We start from the raw sequence: 18,328 nt of genomic DNA on the forward strand, positions 1-18,328 counted from the left end.
GCAGAACATGTGAACTCAACCAGGCTCTGCAGGAGGAGGACAAGAGATGAACCAAGAGATGACAGGAGGCGAGGGTAAGAGCTGGCCTTTGGAGAGAAACAGAGCTCTGTCACATGGGACTGACAGAGAGACAGAGCCGAAAATGGCCCCTCTGGCAGCTTGGCTTGCTGATAGTCCATACTGGCCAAGCCAGTGCAATGTCGTAATTTTTGTTCTCTATGCCCAGCTGAGGATTTTCCATGCTGTGTTCCAGGTGATATGTATACCCTCTTCTGTTTTTGAAAAGACTGCTTGGTCTCACTGCAAATACTTGCTGAGGTGCATTGGTCCCTGAAGAGTGTTAATCTCAGAAGCACTCGCTGGGCAGAGCTCATGACGTGAAATAGGATTGCTGGAGCCCAGAGACTCAATCTCGGAGGCATTGAGCCTGCACAGTCTATCCTTAAGGAAAGGTGGGACCCATCTGGATCTGCCCTACTGGGATTGTTTAAAAGCTGGGGCATAGTATATATCCTGTGGATCTGTGACACAAGATCATCTCACAAGTCAATGACAGAGCTAGGACTACTCTAACCACTAGAGCGTGATGCCTCTCCCATGTGGCTTGTTATATTTGGTACATTATCTCACATGCCAACTGAAAATTCTGGTCAGGAACAGTGCATTTTCTTGCAATAAAGCCTTTTAAAAGTAGATTGAAAGTCCAGCAAGGCCTAGGGGTTTATGGGACTTTAGTTCTTAAATTCATTTAGGACTTCATTTATAGTAAATGGGGTTTCCAGCTTCCTCACACAGTCAGGGAAGCTTTTCAATTTCTTCCCCAAATTCAGAAGCATAAACACTAAGAGCAAATTCAAGAGGAAAGCTCTAATCTGTTCCTGTACTGCAGTTTACAGTCCTTGTTCTCTCTTTTAATATCCTTAATAAGTCAATGCTGAGCTCTTTGCCTCAGCTGCTGAGATCTCACTCTCTCTGCTTTGTTTCCCTGGTTAAAATTTTTACTTTGTTAGACAATCTAATTGGATGTTCTGTCTGTTCCGGAAGCATCCGATTTAGCTGCCTTCTTGCATCTGCCAGTTGAGAGCTTAGGTCTTACCAATTTCATTTGCCCCCCCCCCCTTTTTTTTCTTTTTTCTTTTTTCTTTTGCAGTTTCTTAATATTTAGTTACAAAGCTACAATTTTAGGGGGGTATTTTAGCTTGTCACCTGCCACCCTTGTTGTCTTAGTGAGATCCCAGAGCCTTATCAGATTTCTTTGTCATTTTTCTCTCAAAGACTTTTGCCATTCTGTTTTGAGGTCTACATTTCAGGAATTGCTGTTGAAGTTACTTATAGGCATCTGAATGGGCCTTTTCTACATTAGAGAATATTGGTATTGCAAACACCTGTCACGGCTGCAACACACCCAAGGCATAGGCAATAGTGCACAACTGCTGCCAGCACCACTACAATTGCTTGGAGAAAGGCTCACCAGTGTTGTATCCTGTATGAGATGTTCTGTGCCATTGCAGAGCTAGCCTAGAGCAAAAAGCAATTGGCATTTCAGCTGCTCCTCCCAGCTCAGCCCCACAAGGCACTTATAACTCCTTCAGTGAGCGCTCAGTGCAGTCACTATCTCCTTCATGCCCAATTACTTAATTGTTTTGAATTACTGCAACTTCTGTATTTCTATGCGGATGAGTTTTCTGCTTTACAGTGCTCAGTGCATGCAACTGTTGGGTTTCTCAGGTGTCAAAACTGAGAAATGTTACCAAATATGTGCCATTTTATATAATGAAAAGGGGTGGGTCAGGTTCTCAGCTGGTGGAAATTGGCACAGCTCCAGCAACATCACTACTCTAGGGTAGTTTACTCCTAATGTGATAAAACCACCATCTGCCTACAATAAGTCCACAGAGTTACATTAAGGATGATTTTGGCCCATTAATCTCTTGTTAGTATATTCAACTAAATTTTACTGTATTGGAAAATTAGGGAACAATTCTGTAACCTTACTCAAGCAGTTAATTGTATTGACTTCAAAGGGACTACTGGTGTGAGTGAGGATTACTCCTGTGAATACAAACTGCTGGACCAGACCTCTTAACCTGGAAATTCATATGATGATTTGTGCTGTAGTATTGCTCTGAGCACCATTAGCATGACAGATCATTCAGATTACAATGATAGGCTCTGATCCTACAAACACTTAGGCACGTGCTTAACTTTACCACTGAGAGTAGTGCAGGAATACTCGAAGTGTTTGCAGGACCAGGGCCTTGCATTTAAGTTTGATACCTCACAACAGAAAACGTTGATCAGCAGAGATAAAAGTAAGCTGTGAAAATGAGGTACGTTTGTTACAGCTGAAGAGAAACCATGAAAGCCAAAACCATGCATTAGAGGAACATGTACACCAGAGGGCACTGTGAAATTACGCATGTCAAAGTGAATGTTTATTAAATTATGGAGGCTAGGAAAAATCTAGATGTCAGGGTAGCCGACAAAGGATTTTAACCTGGAAAGATAATATACAGTAGCATTGAAATACCCGGGATTGTAAATAGGAGATAATATTACAGGGGAACTCAAGCTTTTGATAACAACTACATCTTTTTGAGTCTGAAAATTAGTAACACCATTTGTAGTCTAAAAACCTGTACACACTTTTGGCTGAATCCCCTCTAAATCCGGAGTCACTGTACTGAAGTCAGTGCAGTTACACCGGTGTGAAGTCTGGCTCTTCACATTTTCCAAACGTATATGTGCTCTTCTGCCAAGACCTGACTTCACAATTCCACATTTCTCCCAAAAAAGCTGATGACAACACTAACGCCTATATCAGACAGAGTGCAGGAAAACTATCAGGTGAAATGTGTTGTGATCTCAGTTCCTAATAGAGAAGTGCCCCCATTCCAAAAAAACATTGCTACAGTTGAACCCTTGGTGGCAGGCCAGACACTGAGAGGCAAGAGGGAGTGGGTACAGAAACTGAGTGATCTCCTCTGTTTTAAAGCTGCTACATCCAGGTTTAAGAAATGTCGGTGGACTGCTTGCTTGCACTGCCACTATCTGTTCAATGGACACATTCGGTTTCTAATGCTGTTTGTGTAACAGTCACTTTTTAAATGATCTTGTATTTGCACCCTGTAAAAATCCAGTAAGGTTGCACTGAAAAAGAAAAGCAACAACGAGACGAAAACAAGAAGGAAGAAACCTAACCAAAGTGGGGCAGGGAAATGAAAGTTTTGGATACAGCACAGAACTTAGTCATGGAACAGATCAAATAGTGTGCATCTCCCAGGGAGGGAGTGTTGGAGGTGGAAGGATCTCTTTAAGTCAGCCCTATGATTCCAGTTCAATAATGGAGAGACAGATAATAGCATTTGAACAGCATCTTCTCCAATTCAGTTGTATAGATTTATTGCCTGTCCAATGAAGCCATCAAGTGTACAAAATGGTTAATCTTATATTTCTATTGTTATCTTCTCAGAAGAGTAAAGTAGAAAAACTCGGATCCAAACTGAGCAGCCAGGGGGAGCATATTTGACCTGCCATCAAGGCAGACGCTATGATACAGGCATGCAAAGCTAATCACCTTTTAAAAAGCAATGTTTAAATCTTTAAAGCTTGGCCTTTGTAGGAAGGACTGGGCACAAGCGGCATCCAGGCATCATGGGCCTGACAAAGCACCCATTGTAATCAATGGAAGGCCTCCCACTGACTGCGTCGACTCCCTCACTGAGATGGATCAGACACTATGTGAGGCCAGCACTTACAGTGATACTAGTTTTTCCGAAGGGGCAAGGGATGGGGCCATGGCCTTACTTCTCTCCACACCATCCAGCAGGTCATATGCTGCACCCTCTTCCAGGACACCACAGCGGCAGCCACGACCCCTCAGGACATCTGAAGGAATTATGCTTGCCTACAGCAGATGTCATAGAAGTCAAGGTAATCAGTGGATTCTAACCCCCATCATATGACACAGGTATTGAGTTTGGTAACCCTGAATCATCCAGGTGACTGGTCCAGAAATTAAAATCCAGTCTCTTACCTGCCACGCTTTATTACAGAGGCTCTCCATTAGCTGTAGCAATACTGGAGTCTACATCCTTGTTGATTCAGCCACTAGAGGACAATCCAATTGCAAAGGTTGAAGCAGCTCTCCCATCAAGGATACAGTCTGCATCCAGTATACATTAAGTAGTATATTATAACACATGTGCAGGATTTTGCAAGCACAAATGCACCTAGATACACTTTGGCCACAGTTTAAAAAGCCCATTGACAGTTGGGCCAATGGGGCCAAACCTATTAGCCTTACTCACTGAGGTATTCCTAGTTAAGTCAGCTTGTGTGAGCACAGCAACCTACATTCCAACCTACATGGGTAGATGGAAAATGGAAATGCTTTTGTTATTTGAAACAACATATTTTGAAATTGACGGTTGCGATGTTACAAAGCAAAGCAGACCCCTGATCGCAGCACTTGACAGCTAAGTGATGGAATAACTGATTTGTTTTTAAAAAATATTTTGGTTTTGAAATGTACATTTGCAACTGAAGTCTAAGCACACTGTATATTTTATTAATGATGTGGGATAGTGATGCATTTTAAAGCTCTTTCGTTTTGATGGTTTTTTTTAGAGATGGGAAGGAATAGAAATGGAAAGCGTAACACTTACAATTTTGAAAATTTGCCTTATATTTTGGGTTCTGGTAACATGCAATTATAGGCACTTAGAAAGAATTCCCTTTTTTTATACTATGCCCTGGAGCATAAAATTAAGAGGCCAATTCAGGCTTTGTACTGTACTGCTTTCAGAGGCAGTTTGCTTCAGCATAGATCAACATGGAGACTGACTGTCGCCTCTCTATTGAATTAGGTCTATATTTTTGACAAGTATGGCAGCAGTATCATCACTTTAATCATCAACAATCCATTGTGTCTCTTTATGCTAATAAATAAAACATCCTGGGTTAAATATTTCCCAGTAAGCACTTGAGGACCTGTAATCGCCACCCCCTATATGTTGCAAAGTAAAATAATATAATGGTAATAAAATAAAATCAAATCATGTCTAGGAGTTTTATAGACAACTAATAGCAGTTATTGCAAAGTGCACATCAGATACCAATTGAAGGGTACATTTCTCTTTAGTATAATGTACTATGCATATTTCACTAACTGTCTCATATCATCAGATGAATTTAACAAGACGATGATGTAGGTCAAAATACTTGGTAAGTTCTTTTAAGAAAGGCTTTTAGGCGTAAGACTTTTACTGGTACAGTTTGTTAAATGGTTGGAATTTGTAGAACCCCATCTGCAAATGCATGTGATGAAGGAATTCTCTATACCATGAGAAAAATCAGAGTAAAACCCCCTTTTAACTTATGGTTGGCTAGCTCTTCATGGCAGGAACCATGTCTTCCTCTGCATTTGTTCAGTGCACAACACATAGGGCTGACCATGACTGGGGCCATAGTCAAATTATTTAAGTGAAATAGATCTATATAATTAAATAAATAATACCACCATAACCTAGGACTAAAGCAAGCACCCAGATCTTAGGACGGGGCTAACAAAATCAAAATAAAGGCAATAAACAAGTCTGGGCATTTTAATAGTAATAGCTAGCACTTTTAATGGATAGATTTCATAGTAACTTATCAAAGTGCATAGTATATGCATTATCATCCCCATTTTATGGATAGGGAAACTGGAGGCCAGAGAGGTGAAGGAACTTGTCCTAGCTCACACAGCAAGTGAGGGACAGACCTAGGTATAAAAGTCTCCTGGTTGCCAGCCCAGTGCCATGTCCATTAGACTACATTATCTCCTATTCAGGGTGGCTTATCTTTGGCTCCTCCCACTCCATCCCTCTAGGTCCCCAAAATTGCAGGGAGCCCCAAGAAAGTTGTGTCATGCAGAGAGGCTTCTGCAGGGTTGGGAACAGAGGAAGCATGTAGTATAGACTTCTCTTCCCTCTTCCACACTCTGAGGGCCCAAACTGCCACGTGTGTTACAGCATTTGCCCTTGGCATCTTATGTTCAGAAATTGATCTGTTCTCCATCCCCACATTTCTTACTGGACCACTCTCCTGAACATAGACCTTGACCTTGTTCCTAAGGTCAAAAACCTTGGAGTCACCCTAAAGAAATCCTCCCTAAACTTCCGATCAGTTGTCAAGAGGTTTTCCCATCCCTCATTTCTAATATACATTTTTTTCAGGAGCCTCACCTCAGTCGACATGCTAATAAACCATCTCTCTAATTCCCTCCACAATACCCCTTTCCCAACCCTTTTTGCTAACTTAATTAGATATTCTATCCCTTTGGTTTAAAATAGTATTTAATTTCACTTAATGATTTCCACCAAAATATTAGGATTCCCCAAACAGACATGTTCCCTCTAATTCTCTAATTCTTTTTCCAAGTGCTTCTGTTTCATCTTTTTGTTGTTTTGTCAAAATGCAGCTAATTGACTGTCCTTAAAGTACAATTTTAGTAATTTCCCTCAATGAGGCATTGCTGCCTCCTCTATTAACATTACCTAATTGAAGTTATAATCCCCAGCTAGTGACTTCACCCACTTCTTAGGCCTGGATTGCTACGAACAGTAAATATTAGCATTCCAGTTAAATGTGTGCTGGCTTGCATTCCCCCAAATTGGCTTTGTGCTCCTCCGAGTGTGATCTGATGTAAGATTGTAGTAACTGCTTTCTTTGGGAATTGGAGGAAGTAATTCAGCAGAAGCCGAAGCTCAGCTCTGCTTTTCTTCTACTTGGTAAAAGTACATTTGCTCCCTGGTGTCTGTGAGCAGGGCGGGATAGGAAGCCAGGGAGCCTGCCTGTAGGTTTTATGGCTTTCTCCCGAACCAGAGCTGTCATCTCAAAAGTTAGTCTCTAGCCTTTCTGATTGCAAAGAAAAAAACTTTTTGCTTCCATCATCCCTCCTCCCCATCCCCAGGGAGCGGGCAGAGATCAGAGCCAGCAGCCAGTGGGAAGTGTCCCACCAGTTGCACTTTGTATATTTGGAGGGATAGATTCATCCCCATGCTGGTGCTAGCTCGAGGCAGCTTGAGGCAAGCCGAGGCAGCTTGAGGCAGGCCAATGAAACCCCCGCCACAGGCGAGGACAGCCCTGAATTAGAGCTTCAGTGTCTCCTTGGAGCTTTGAAAAAGCACGTGTCACCCTGGTAATGCCCCCTTGTAACCTGCCTCCTTCAGCCCACCCTCCACTCCATCCATGGCCCACCCAGGAATGCCCCGTTTGCCTGGGGCTACCCTGGAGGCAGCCCAGAGCTGGGCAGCACACGGCTCCTCTGCGGCAGGGGTAGTTTCTAGCACAAAGGGGCTGTAGAGTAACGTTGAATTGGGCTTTAATGCGCATTCCGCCAGAAAGGCCCATCAGTGCACAGGCGCATGGAAATGCAGAGGGTTCCATCTTCACTACTGAAAGGCAAGGGAGCAAGATTTATTTCAGTGTGTGCGTGTGTCTGGCTTTCTGTGGGTTCCCCCTAGGGTCTGGTTTTGTGTGTTTCTGGGGATTATGTATGGACTCTTGGGGAAGGCAATACTGGCTCCACCCCCCAGGTCCCCAAAACCAAAGGCGGCCTTAAGAAAATTGTCACGCAGAGAGGCTTCTGCCAGCCTCTTTGCAGGATTGCTGAAGCAGCAGCAGATCACTTTAACAACCTAAGCATTACTTGGGATGGCTGTCCTTGCCCTAGAACAGGGGTTCTCAAATTCCGGGTCAGGACCCCAAAGTGGGTTGTGACCCCATTTTAATGGGGTCGCCGTGACTGGCATTAGACTTGCTAAGGCCAAGGGATGAAGCCGAAGCCCAAGCCCCATCATTCAGGGCCAAAGCTGAAAGCCAAAGGTTTCAGCCCTGAGCAGCTGGGCTCAGGCTTTAGCTTCAGCCCTGGATGGCGGGGCCCAGGTTACAGGCCCCCCGCCCGGGGCTGAAGCCCTGGGGCTTCGGTTTTGGCCACCCTCCACCTGGGGCGGTGGCACTTGGGCAGGCTCAGGCTTCAGTCCCCCGTCCTTGGGTCATGTAGTAATTTTTGTTGTCAGAAGGGTTCATGGTGCAATGAAGTTTGAGAACTGCTGCCCTAGAATAACTGACATTAAAGCCTAAGTGTAGGGCCAAGCTACTAATAGAAAACATAAAGCAACCTCCTTGTTAATGTTTGTATTGTGTACTGAGGCGTGAAACACTGTGTGCATGCTAATTCTTATTATTGCGGGTGAGTAATGCCCAGGGCTCTTGCAGGTCAAAGACTCTTGCAATCCGGCTTAGTGGTGAAAGTTCACACAAGCAGTCCAATAGCCAGGAGATCCAATTTAAGGAGAATGTACAATGAAGTAGCTGGCAGCGTCAGGCAAGGCAGGATCAAGCAAGGTCTGAGTGACAACTAGCGGGCAATGGCTTGTTGCTCAGACAAGAGCAGAATCATAGAAGATTAGGGTTGGAAAAGACCTCAGGAGGTCATCTAGTCCAACCTCCTGCTCAAAGCAGGACCAACACCAACTAAATCATCCCAGCCAGGGCTTTGTCAAGCCAGGCCTTAAAAACCTCTAAGGATGGAGATTCCACCACCTCCCTAGGTAACCCATTCCAGTGCTTCACCACCCTCCTAGTGAAATAGTTTTTCCTAATATCCAACCTAGACTTCCCCCACTGCAACTTGAGACCATTGCTCCTTGTTCTGTCATCTGCCACCACTGAGAACAGCCAAGCTCCATCCTCTTTGGAACCCTCCTTCAGGTAGTTGAAGGCTGCTATCAAATCCCCCCTCACTCTTCTCTTCTGCAGACTAAACGAGCCCAGTTCCCTCAGCCTCTCCTCGCAAGTCATGTGCCCCAGCCCCCTGATCATTTTCATTGCCCTCCACTGGACTCTCTCCATTTGTCCACATCCTTTCTGTAGTGGGAGGCCCAAAACTGGACGCAATATTCCAGATGTGGCTTCACCAGTGCCAAATAGAGGGGAATAATCACTTCCCTCGATCTGCTGGCAATACTCCTACTAATGCAGCCCAATATGTTGTTAGCCTTCTTGGCAACAAGGGAACACTGCTGACTTATATCCAGCTTCTCATCCACTGTAATCCCCAGGTCCTTTTCTGGAAAACTGTTGCTTAGCCTGTCGGTCCCCAGCCGGTAGCAGTGCATGGGATTCTTCCATCCTAAGTGTAGGACTCTGCACTTGTCCTTGTTGAACCTCATCAAATTTCTTTTGGCCCAATCCTCCAATTTGTCTAGGTTACTGTGGACCCCCTCCCTACCCTCCAGCATATCTACCTCTCCCCCTAGCTTAGTGTCATCCGCGAACTTGCTGAGGGAAAGGAAGCAGGAAGTTTATATATTGTCACCAACCAATCAGGGTCAAGATTATGTGGCCAATCAGTAAGTAGGCCGCAGAACCCTTGAAGTTATCCCACCCCAGTCTGTGAATTCCCTACTAATTGAATGAGTTGGTGTGGTGTGATAGTCAGGACTACTTCCCAAGAACCCAGTGGGCCTGTGTTCAAGACAAGGTCCTGACAAGGTGATGCCAGAATTGTCTGTTGTCCTTGCTCACCAAAAGTACCTTATCTCCTGTGGGGTTGAGTGAGCCATGGATAGAGGGTGAGGCCTTCCCATGCATGCTAGGGATCTACTGGGAAGGGGGTACCTCATAGACTGAAGCTGCCCTACATGGATGATGACCCTCCTTCCTGGCCTGTCAGTATAGTTTGATTTCAGTGGCATTAACTGCAAGAGTTACCATAAGTTTAAGTGCAAGATCACAGCAAATTAGCATTCACATGGCTCTCCTGCTGAAGCTGGCAAAGTGCTTTGAACACAGGCCTGGGAACCAGGTGCTACAGAGTTCTAAGCTCAGCTCTGACGTGGGCAGCCTTTTGTATGCCACTTAACCTCTTCCTAGCTCTACTTCTCTGTCTATAAAAGAAAACATTAACATTTAGGGCATGGTGTAAAGCAGGGCTTGCACGGGTTCAGCTCATGCTGGTTTGCATGCCCTGTTTCACAGGGCATCGATATGGTGAGTTTACATCAGTGTAGTTATAATGGTGCCAAAAATCCCTCATGTGGACAAGCCTCTACCTACCTATCTCATAGTGATTCTGTTCACTTTAGTCTCTAATGGCTGCTGAGCCCTTTGAAAGTACAAAGAATTAAGTAAGTTCAGTTAACTTTTTTTTTTTTTCCCCCAGCTGTTGCATATCTCTGTCTTTGCTGGGGACGAGATGGGAGTTGAACATCTTGAGCTTGTTCTCATGAAATTTACATGGTTTGCTAGATCACATGCTTTGAGGCTTGCCCATCAATAATCAAAAATTTGTTATTGTAAAGCGCCAAACTAATTTAAACTAGGGCTGTCAAGCGATTAAAAAAATTAATCGTGATTAATCGCACTGTTAAACAATAAGAGAATAACATTTATTTAAATATTTTTGGATGTTTTCTACATTTGCAAATATATTGATTTCAATTACAACACAGAATACAAAGTGAACAGTGCTCACTTTATATTTATTTTTGATTACAAGTATTTGCACTGTAAAAAAACAAAAGAAATACTAGTTTTCAATTCACCTAATACAAGTACTGTAGTGCAATCTCTTTGTCATGAAGTTGAATTTACAAATGTAGAATTATGTAAAAAAAACTGAATTCAAAAATAAAACAATGTAAAATGTTAGACCCTGCAAGTCCACTCAGTCCTACTTCTTGTTCAGCCAATCGCTCAGACAAATAAGTTTGTTTACGTTTGCAGGAGATAATGCTGCCCACTTCTTGTTTACAATGTTACCTAAAAGTAGCACTGTTGTAGCCAGCGTCGCAAGATATTTATATGCAAGATGAGCTAAAGATTCATATGTCCCTTCATGCTTCAACCACCATTCCAGGAGACATGTGTCCATGCTGATGACGAGATCTGCTCAATAACAATCCAAAGCAGTGTGTACTGACACATGTTCATTTTCACTATCTGAGTCAGATGCCACCAGCAGAAGGTTGATTTTCTTTTTTGGTGATTCAGGTTCTGTAGTTTCCGCATCGGAGTGTTGCTCTTTTAAGACTTCTGAAAGCATGCTCCCCACTTTGTCCCTCTCAGACTGTGGAAGGCATTTCAGATTCTTAAACTTTGGGTCGAGTGCTGTAGCTATCTTTAGAAATCTCGCCTTCTTTGCGTTTTGTGAAATCTGCAGTAAAAGTGTTCTTAAAATGAACATGTGCTGAGTCATCATCCAAGACTGCTATGAATGAAATATTTGGAGAATGCAGGTAAAACAGAGCAGGAGACATACGATTCTCCCCCCAAGAAGTACAGTCACAAATTTTTTTATTTTTTATATTTTATTTTTTAAACAAGCATCATTAGCATGGAAGCATATCCTTTGGAGTGGTGGCTGAAGCATGAAGGGGCATACGAATGTTTAGCATATCTGGCACATAAATACCTTGCAATGCCAGTTACAAAAGTGCCATGCAAATACCTGTTCTCACTTTCTGTTGACATTGTAAATAAAAAGAAGGCAGCATTATCTCCTGTAAATGTAAACAAACTTGTTTGTCTTAGCGATTGGCTGAAGAAGAAGTAGGACTGAGTGGACTTGTGGGCTCTGAAGTTTTACATTGGTTTTTTTTTTTTTTTGAGTACAGTTATGTAACAAAAAAATCTACATTTGTAAGTTGCATTTTCACAACAAAGAGATTGCACTATAGTACTTGTATGAAGTGAATTGAAAAATACTGTTATTTTATCATTTTAACAGTGCAAATATTTGTAATCAAAAATAATATACACTTTGATTTCAGTTATGACACAGAATACAATATATATGAAAATGTAGAAAAACATCCAAAATATTTAATAAATTTCAATTGGTATTCTATTGTTTAATGGTGCGATTAAAACGGTGATTAATTTTTTAATCGCGATTAATTATTTTGAGTTAATCGCACAAGTTAACAGTGATTAATCAACAACCCTAGTTTAAACTCCATATCGAGGTGCACAATAGATTTGTGATTTTAGACCACTACAAAACCAAAAACAACAAGGAGTCCTTGTGGCACCTTAGAGACTAACACATTTATTTGGGCATAAGCTTTCGTGGGCTATAACCCACTTCATCGGATGCATCAGATACAAAACCAAGATTTTCTCCTAGTAAATCACAATTTTTTTAAGAAGTTTGCCTTTATGGGACACTGCTTTCCTTCTGTTTGGAAAGCATTAATTTGCTCTTAAGGAGCTTGTGCCTCCTGAAATACAGCAGAGGGCACTAGAGGCTGTTAACAGGGTTGTTGATTCAAGTCGGCTTGGAGGAGACTCACTGGCGTCTCTCTCATTATTACAACAGCCTGGTGTTTCAGTACTAAACATTTTGTTGTAAACTTGCCATATAAGAAGCCATGAAAGCAACAAACAAAGATTTCAGAGGCTTTTTGTCGTAGTGCTTTAGTTTCTTCCTAGAACGTACAACCAGGAAACCATACCCTTGATGAGACAGACCTCAGAATCATCTAATCAAATTAAAACAAGAAAAAACGGCCCCCTCTGTTATATTCAATCAGAAAGAATGATGGTAACGTATAACAGTGAGCTTCATTTTTAAGTTTATAGATAAATATTAAGGGCCAGAATCTGGTTAGTGATTTGGGGTACCGCTATTTTTGCGAGTACAACTTGAGATGCTGTAATGGGGCCTGGTTTTTAGATAGTGCTGAGCAGCTACCTTCTGAAAATCAAGCCTCTCTAAGGTGTCACCAACCAAGGACCTACATATTAAGACACCCAAAATCACTAGTTGGTTTTGAAAATCTTGGCCTAAATCGTAATAAAACGAGGGTTTAGCAATATAATATACAAGCTTTTAGCTGTATATGATCCATACCAAATCATAATCACATATGATTGCTGACAGACATAAACGGCTACATTTTGGCCTTATAGAAAACATTTGCCTCAATGTTAAAAGATTTTAAAAGCACCAAGTCACATTCTGCTCTCAGTTACACAGAGGCAAATCCAGAGCAACTCCATTGATGTCAAATGGAATTAATCCAGATTTACAGTGAACCCAAGCAGAGTTTTGGCTCACAGAGATTAATTTAGAACAGGGAGTGTCATCTACTGCTTAGAGCACTGAACTGAAGTTATGCTTTTATTCCTGGCTTTGTCTCTGACATGCTGCATGACCTTGAACAAGTAATTTAACCTAACTGGCCCTGATTCTCCATCCTGGCCTTGTCTATAAAGAAAATGTGCACCATTGTAACTCACCTTTACCGAGTGTAGCTCTGTCTCCCTCTTGTGGCTGGACTACGTAAAGGTTTCTGAGTCTGTACAGCCTTTGAACTAGCAAAGCTGGATGGGTCTTTTAGCTCAGGCAGTAGAGGGTCATGCTTTTAGATTCAGACCTACTGGATTCAATCCTTGCTACCAACAAATCCAGCTGAGACATCAGGTTACACCAGTAACACCAGTGTCAATCCTCACTATAGACATGCTGTACTGGTGCAGAGGCAGGATAATTCAGTAATTTACACCTTGCTGGATGAGGTCTAGTGTATGTTAAGCATGTTGAGTTTCTTGGATATCCTTGCACAATGCACAGCAAAGCTGTGTTTGCCAGCGCAGCTGCGAGCAGAAATTATGCATGAGCACAAGTTAGGCTATGTGCTATGTGTAGCCCTCTGCACTGAATAGCAGCAATCCTCAAGCTTCCTGACCACCTGCTACCTTAGGGTATGTCTGTACGGCAATAAAACATTTGTGGCTGGTGCAGGTCAGCTGACTCTGGCTCACATGGCTATAAAATTGCTCTGTAGACCTTTGAGCGCGGTCTGGAGCCTGGCCTCTGAGACCCGCCCCCCTTGCAGGGTCTCAGAACTCAACACAGCCCCGCACCCCAAGCCCTGTGAGCCAGCGTCAGCTGACCTGGGCCAGCCTCAGGTGTTTGATTGTCATGTAGACATACCCTTACACTCAGGCTAAAATGGGGGCAGGATATAGATGCAAAATGGACATGTCTGCTGAGGCATGTTCTTATGCACCATCCCCTTTGTGCTAATAAGGTGTTTAGCTACACGTTCTTCCCATAGGCAAACACATTTGCACATGCTTCACTTTACCCATGTGAGTAGTCAGTAGGACTTCAAAATAAGCACACACAAGTGTTTGCAGAATCAGGGCCTTGGGCCTCCCTCCCTGCTACCAGACAACAGTACCTGTTGGTCTCACTGCAGAACTCCTATTAAATACATGATCCAGTTCTCCTGTGCGCCCTGTCCTACTCATGGCTTTTTATATTGCTTTGATAAACACGATAGCTCACACCTGCCTGTAACACCTGTATCCCATACAAGCCCTATAGAAATGCAAAGCGTTAACAACAAAACGCAACCCAACAGACATGTCTGCAAAAGAAAGGGTTGGTCGCTCTACAGCCTTATATAGCACAACCTCATCCAGTAATTAAAAGAAGCACTTCGTTTATCTGGCAAGTCACAGTGTCAGTCTGGTCCAACTCCAGTACTGAATTACACTAAAATGTTCAGAGAGCAGATTGTTTATTAGACTAATTACAAAAAGAAGAGCAGAAATACATGAGGACAGGATTTTCTGGGATTCTTTTTCTTTTGCAATGGAAAAGACTAAAAACCACTTTATATATACACAACTTAGACTCTGTGAAAGAACAATGTACGAATAAAAATCTTCTTGAGCTCAGCACCCCTAAGCCCAGGAGAGAGAGTAGGAGGAACCCCTCTTCCTCCATTTTTAGCAAAGTAGGTAGAGCTGTGCACCAATAATAATAGCCAGCTCTGCTATGGCACTTTTTATCAGCAGATCTCAAAGTGCTTTACAAAGGAGGCATCAGTATCATTATCCCCATTTTACAGATGGGAAAACTGAGGCACAGAGGGGGAAAGGTGACACCCGAGGTCACCCAGCAGCAGAACTGGAAATAGAATGCAGACAGGGCCGGCTCCAGGCACCAGCATAGCAAGCAGGTGCCTGGGGTGGCCAATGAAGAGGGGGGCAGCACGTCCAGCAATTCGGTGGCAATTCAGCGGCGGGGCCGTCACTCCCTGTGGGAGAAAAGGACCTCCCTCAAATTGCCGCCATACAATGAAGCGGTGCTAGAGTTGCCGCCGAATTGCCACCGATCGTGGCTTCCCCTCCCCCCCTCCCGGCTTGGGGCGGCAAAAACACTAGAGCTGGACCTGAATGCAGATCTTCAGAGGCGCAGGCCTGTGCTCTATCCAGTAGGCTACATTGCCTCTCCCCCTTGCCTGTGTACTCAGGGTCTCTCACTGGCTGGGCTGGTGAAATGCTTGCTGTGCAATTGTCAACAAACTATCCTTTGCGGTGACCTGGCTCAGGACCTCTAACTTCCCATGCACACCTAACCCTTATTCTCAAGGGTGGTAATTTTCTTTCTGGGCTGCAGTGCCTATGGGATTTCCATTCTCCCCAGGCCTGGGGTTATGCTCCTCATAACAAGAGATGAAGGTGAGGGTATTGGCCAATTCCCAGCTTCTGATCAGCCAGGCAAATCAAACTCTTTGACATTATTATGGGGAGAGCAGTAGGAATGAATGTTCTGACCCTGAGTCACAACCCAGCTCAAGCCCTCTCCTGCCCTCCAACAGTTCTCAGTGAGGGCCCCCCGGTGTGGGATTTCATTCCTTCCCAGGGATTTCTCAGGGATCACTGGGCTAGATTCTGCTCTGCTACACTTGTGTTACTCCACTGAGAGTCAATACACTGGTGTAACAGAGCATAGTTTGGCTCATTACATCTAAACACGATCCTGCATGACTGTAAGCAATACACCCCCACATGGATACATTCAGAGCTGCCCTGCCCTTGTTCGCAGTACTACTAAGGCAATTATGGCAATAGAAGAGCTTCTACTCATCTTCTGTGAAGGTCAGTCCAGGAACCACCTGCTGCTGCTGGTACCAATGCAGGTATCCCTATTGGTGTGCTGATGAGACCAAGAGGAGATGATCCCCACGTTTGTGCTGCAGCTCCCAGCACCAGTCTCTTGAGTGTGTTTTGTCTCTGTGTGACTGGTTGGATCACAGAAAGCCCCTTGTGAACTGCCACCTGATGTGCCGAGGCTACCTCTGAGCCAGTTTTCCCTGGCAGCTTAGGACTTCAGTGCCCTGCCTGGTTTGAGCCAGACCTGCTAGCCTGCTACAAACACAGACCCAGGTCTGAACAACGTCCCCCAAAAGCTGTAGGCTTAACTGAAAACAGCTTAAGAAGTGTTCCTGTCTTTAACACTCAGATGCCCAGCTCCCAATGGGGTTCAAACCCCAAATAAATCTGTTTTACCCTGTATAAAGCTTATACAGTATAAACTCATACATTGTTCGCCCTCTATAACACTGATAGAGAGATATGCACAGCTGTTTGCCTCCCCCAGGTATTAATACATACTCTGGGTTAACTAATAAGTAAAAAGTGATTATATTAACTACAAAAAGTAGGATTTAAGTGGTTCCAAGTAATAACAGACAGAACAAATTACCAAGCAAAATAAAATAAAACACACAAGTCTATTCCTAATACAGTAAGAAAGTGATTACAGATGAAATCTCACCATCAGAGATGTTTCAATAAGCTTCTATCACAGATTGGAGGCCTTCCTAGTCTCGGCACAATCCTTTCCCCTAGGACAGTCCTTGTTCCAGCTCAGGCGGTATCTAGGGGATGTCTCATGACTGCAGCCCCTTTTGTTCTGTTCCACCCCCTTATATATCTTTTGCTCAAGGCGGGAATCTTTTGTCCCTCTCTGGGTTCCCACCCCTCCTTCTAAATGGAAAAGCACCAGGTTAAAGATGGATTCCAGTTCAAGTGACATGATCACATGTCACTGTAAGACTCCAAGCCCTCATTCCTCCCAGCTTGACTCAAAGGAAGGCCTGCAAGCAAACAGAGCCATCCACAGTCAATTGTCCTGGTTGATAGAAGCCATCAAGATTCCAAACCACCATTAATGGCCCACACTTTGCATAACTACAATAGGATCTCAGAGTTGTATTTCATATTTATAGTTTCAGATACAAGAGTGATACATTTATACAAATAGGATGACCACACTCAGTAGATTATAAGTTTGTAATGATACCTTACAAGAGACCTTTTGCATGAAGCATATTCCAGTTACATTATATTCACACTCACTAGCATATTTTCATAAAATCATATAGAGTGCAACGTCACACTGTGTAATGCTTTCAGCTTCCAGGGATGGTCTGCGATTGCCCACTCACACCATCCCCAGCCAGCAGGCTGTGGTACATTCATACTGGAGGAAATTCCCTTCCGTGCAGAGGGGCAGCACGAGGCTTAGGCAGCACCATCCTGGGGGCTTTCATGGGTTGTAAATGGAGCATAGACCCTGTGTTTTCCCTAGGCACCGAGGTGAATTTCACCCAGAGACCACTGCCTCCCATTCTAACCCTTCCCAAGGGAAGGCCTGTGCTAACGCTGTCAATGAGCTGTTGGGCAGTTCCCCCTCCAAGCTGCACCCCTTCCCATCCCCGATGTGGCCTAAGGGGCAACACCACTTCTCCAGCCATCACACACAGAGCATCAATCCCACTGAAGGACGTTGGTAGGAGAGAATGAGCTGTAATCACAACTACAGCCAGGAACGGCAGGCTAGCGGCTGACCCTGCACAACTGCGAGGCTGGTTTTGATTTCCCCTGGCAACAGCGCTGTCCCCTGAACATCTCCATGACTGGATGTGATCCAAGCAAACCACTCAAGTTCCACAGGGGACATGCTGCTACTGAGGTGTCAGGAAGTACCAGAGTCTACCCATGTAGTCCTATCAAGCTGGGGATAGAACACCTGGAGCACCTGCTTAGCTACCCAATTGTGACATAAATAGCTCATTTTGCTTGGGTTTCTAAAGCTTGTACCTAGGCACAGGCCAATAATAATAATAATAATGGCAGATCTGCTTCCTTTGGGACAATGTTGATTTTAATGTATTTCTTTACATAATTGTAGCATTATTGAGGAGTAAGAAGAAGTAAAAGACAGAGAAGTTAATGTAAGAAGAGTCAATATAGATTATTTATATTATGTATACTTTATGACTTAATCAATATGGTTACATTCGTAGGGAGCATCTTTTTGTGGCCCTGAAAAGGACAAATAAGTCAAGTCAGATATATGAATTTTTGGAATGAAACCCCCATGTGCTTAACCTATAATTTGAACATTCCCCGGCTCTCACTTGCTCCCTGGAGCAGAGGAGAGACCAGGGCCGGCTCCAGGCACCAGGCAACCAAG

This window comes from Chrysemys picta, chromosome 8 (genome assembly GCF_011386835.1).
Source record: "Chrysemys picta bellii isolate R12L10 chromosome 8, ASM1138683v2, whole genome shotgun sequence".
NCBI lineage: Eukaryota > Metazoa > Chordata > Testudines > Emydidae > Chrysemys > Chrysemys picta.